Source organism: Lissotriton helveticus, chromosome 1_2 (genome assembly GCF_964261635.1).
Source record: "Lissotriton helveticus chromosome 1_2, aLisHel1.1, whole genome shotgun sequence".
Lineage (NCBI taxonomy): Eukaryota > Metazoa > Chordata > Amphibia > Caudata > Salamandridae > Lissotriton > Lissotriton helveticus.
The window spans coordinates 401,168,046-401,172,755 of record NC_136058.1 but is presented as its reverse complement, the minus strand read 5'-3'; positions in this window follow the sequence as shown (position 1 = coordinate 401,172,755).

The following is a 4,710-nucleotide window of genomic DNA, read 5'->3' as shown; positions in this document are numbered from 1 at the left end:
TTTTAAGACCTTTGTTTTTTAAATATGATACTCTTCATGGGAAAAAAGCAGTGGAGTTACTTTCTGAGATGCGATATTTAGATGTGGCAGTTGGGATTGCTCGGCTCTTACGATTTGTTAAAAAGAATTTAAAAAATGAAATGTAATGGAGATGGGGTGGTGAGGAGGGGGGTTTATTTTAAGGGTTTTAATTAATGTGTATTTTTTTATGTTTTATGGACAATTGTCTAAATAAACTTATTTTTAAAACTAGAACCACTCTACCCCACTCCTCTCTAAGGCACTCCAGTGTATGCCACTCCACTATACGCAATTACAACAATGTAAAGCCTCTCAATGCCACTACACAGCACTCTATTTCATGCTATATCACTTTACGCCAAAAGACCATCTCCAAGAGTATTTATCAGTTCATGTTCGGTTATTTAGTTCAAAAGCAACTACAAGGTGTACCAATGTGTTCACTAGTCGGGTAACAGAAACATAAGTAGGAAAAAAGCCCCGAAATATGCCACAACAGACAAGTTCTTTCTCATCAAGAACTCTGTTGCATCAAGAACAAACCAGCATTGGCATAGCCAATAGGTCTTGCCTTTGGGACCTTATAAGTGCTTAGCCATGGAACAGTTGATGCTGTTGCACCAAGGATATTGTGCTGCATAACTAAATACTTATTAGGTCCAAAAAGCTAAACCTATTCTAATCGCTGTACTACAATACCTAAGGAACTCAACGTGGATGAAAGGCAGAATGGGACATCATATGTCCCATTCCAACTGAAAACAAATAGGCCATAAAACGTTACTAGAGAATTGGAATGAACCCAATGATGAAATGATCTGTAGGTAGCTAAAACTCACCAGCAAAGGACACAGAGTCCCCAAATTCTTAAGCAAAAATCAGTAATTGGTAAAGGGACACAGGGATGCGCGGTAACCTGATCAAAAGACAGAAAACAATACAGTTGGAATATGCCACCCTGTAAAAATGCAGACCAGAGTAGTGAATACGAGAGTCTAGGAATACTTGTATAATTTAACAACAATTGCGTGACCGCTACCCGTGAAAGCTATTATGATTGGAGATTGGCTTAACCCGAATCTAATCCCATATGGCAACAAATGTGAAAACGAGACCAAGTCACAGTAGTGAAAAAGTATCAGAAAAAAGACATATAAGCATTCCTTACCGGTGCATCTGTGACCTCCATCCATATATAACCCAAAACCAACAAAGTAGTGAATGCACGCAAGAAAACATAGTGTGTTTATGTAGAAACCGGATGTGAAAACGTTATGCGAACGTCATAATCCTGGTCGACCTTAAAAGTGCAGTGCTCATTTCTACCAGTGCACTGGCTCAAAGCCTCAATAAAGTTGTATGAGCTTGTGAACGGTGAGTGAGTCTCAATCTGCAAACGTCAAAGAATAATCTAAGCATATGAAAAATGCATCCCCAAAGAATAAACCTCAAAGTGAAAAGGATGGGATAGTGAAACAAGAAGCGTGAGCAAGATGGAGAGGCGGAGCGAGGTGCGCGCTTCGGAGAGTAGTCTGCTCTTTTTCGAAGGACACACTCTTGCTAGTGGTGTGCCCCTGCGCGCTCCCGCAAAGTGTATGCTGCCACAAGCACGAGTGCAGTGCTTAAAAAAGAGCTGAACGGCAGCTAAAGATCTCCTACGCAGCGCATGTGCGCTGCGTAGGCAAGACCTAAAAAGACACCCCAGAAAGTGTACAACACCTGGAGCCGCTGGGCAAGAAGAACACCACAAGATGTCCAGTGTACCTGTGGAAAAGTCCCCACCTATGAAACATCCAAGTGGTTGAATCCTGGTCAGTTCTATCGAAAATCAATCCTCACAATCTGTATTTCATACAGAAATGTTCAATCCTTTAAAACAAATGTTTTACGCCATGAAATATACAATCACACTTAAAACTCCAATCCTGGATTAATGTAAGCATTCTTATAATCACGCTGTACATACATAATACATAAATACCATCTGGGACTCACCCAAAACAAATATTATGTAACTCTGTGTTTAAATATTAGATTGTGCACGAGTCAGGCTCCCACTCAAACCTGCTTTAAAACAGACCAGCCAACGCAATTATAAAAATACATTAACACAACCGAGATTCCCTAAAATGAATAATTCACATGTGTGGTGCAGTGCGACTTGCCACACACCCAAACGCTTCTGCTGGGAACCCATTGGGTCCCGGGGCCCTTCCTGCCTGCAGGTCCCCCATGGCCTCCTCCACTTCTTTGACCGTCATATCTACTTCCAGAATATCCCTGTCAGCAGACTCCAGTATGGGCAGCCGCAAGGGGGCTAGGAAATTGCGACACTCCCGCTCCTCCCTAGCCGTTTGAGATCGGTGGACCTCCTCATAATAGCACGCGAATTCCTCTGCAATCGCCACACTCGTGGTGCTCACCGACCCGTCCGGTCGCTCTATTCCCGGTACCCAACTGCGCTCCCGATCTCTCTTCTCCAGCCAGGCGATCATTTTGCTTGCCTTGTCTCCCAAGTCGAACACCCTCCAATGGGTAGCAAGTGCATGTGATAGTGCCTGTTCCGTCAGAATGTCCCTTAACTCTTTGCTTAGGAGGCGTGCCTTATGCTGCCTGTCCTGCCACTGTTCCTGGGTAAGCCCCGTCTTATCCTCCAGAGCACAAAGCTCCAATTCCAGTTTTTCCACCTGTGCATGTTTTTCTTTGCGCCGTCTCCCAACCTCGGCCTGCACGAAATCCCTGGCAACTGTCTTGTACGCCTCCCAGTCTATCCCAGGGGAGCTCACCGAGCCTACATTGTCCTCGAAATAATGATCTACCCTCTCCCGTAATCTCTCCTGGAACTCCCTGTCCTTAAATAAAAAGGTATCGAGCCAAGGGGGGACACTCCAATCTCGCCTGGGACCCACCATCTGAACCCCCACCTGTGAATGGTCAGATATCCCTCTAGCTTTATGATGTCTGTCCCTAAAGAGGCTCATGCTGTCTGTCCGTGTGAATTTGTGATCGATCCTGGAGGACGATCCATGGGCCGCGGAGACATGTGTGTATTGTTTAGCCTGCGAGTTATGTGTCCTCCAGAGATCCACCAGACCCAGCGCTTGTGCAAAGTCCCTAAGGTGGTTTGCCCCTCTCCTACTCAGTTGAGGTGGCAACCGGTCCAGTTCCCTAGCCATCACGTCGTTCATATCCCCTCCCAGGATCAGTGTCCTCATGGGCATTTCCAACAGCAACTTTCCAATATCGGGGAGAGTACTCGTGTGGAGGAATGTAAAGTGAGCATAGGTTCAGAGTTCGGCCCTCCCATTGTGCAGACAACGCCGCAAAGTGACCCAGGGGATCCAACCAACACCGCCCCAGGACCAGTGGCAGGGAGTTTTTGACAAGGATCCCTACCCCCCTGGAGCTCGTAGTAAAGCCAGAGTGGGCACGTAAGGTGTAACCAAATCTGTTTAGGGCCTTGCAGCGATTCCCTAACAGATGCGTCTCCTGTAGGAGTATGACATCAGGGGTGTGCCTTCGAAGGTATTGAAGGACCACAGTGCGTTTGATCTTGTTTTGCAGGCCGTTCACATTCCAGGATACTATATCAATGTGTTGCGTCCGTGTCGTGTGTAACCTAGCCATCGTTCCCGCCAAGTATAAGGGTGAGCAACCAAATCTCCCCTCCACCCCCCTCCCACCCGCCAGCTGATTGTGTCAATGGAGTCAGAAAAGACATATAGCATAAAATACAAACAGTAAGAACTAGAACAAAAACCCCATTCCCCCCCATCATCAGCCCCCCACCCTGCTAGCCTGCTACGCCGGCGAACCGCGCCAGACATCCCCTACAAGCAGAGCGCCTGTAGCCCTTAAAACGAAAAACTCAGAGGCGAGTGGTACAACCAAGATCAGCATCCAGGGCTCCCATCCGACCCCCCCTTACAGTTCATAATGTACTCCCCCATTTGCCCTGATCTGGAGCAGCGTCCCATTATGAAAGAATACTTCCGAGAGACTCAACCGGGGTCTCACCGCCCGTACGGTATAGGAGTAACAGCAAATAATATTCGGGGCCTTCATATCTGTCCCTCGCAGGACCCCCATACATTCTGAGACCCCCATCCCTCAGTTTCCCTGTAGGACCAGTATCAATAGCCCCCGTATACATTACGTGTCCACGATTTCCGGCCTGTCCAAACCAATGTGTTCATTCTTGTCACTCCAGGTCCGGAGACGCCGAAAGGCTGCGGGTCCTCCTCCTGTTTGCTTGGTGCTGGCTCTCCTGTGGTCGTCGTGCTCCCCCTGCTGATCCCACAGATGAGGCCGGAGACTGGGGCGCCACGCTTCTCCAACTTCCCCCACGCTCCGGGCCCTTCTGCTGCTGGCCACGCTCTTCAAGCCAGGTATGTACCTCCTCCGGGGGGGGTGAAGAAAAAGGATTTCCCTTCCGCCAAGACCTTGAGCCACGCCGGGAAGAACATCATGTCCTTGACTCCGCGTTCCTGGAGTTCCCTCTTGGCTGCATCAAATGAACGGCGCTCCTGCTGGACCCTAAGTGTGAAGTCTGGGAAGAAACGTATCGTGGCGTTGTCCATATGAATGTCCCCATGTTGCCGGGTCACCTGTAGGATTGCATCCCTGTCTCTGTAGTTGAGAATCCGCGCAATGATGGTGCGCGGTGGGGCCCCCGGGCGTGGCGGCGGG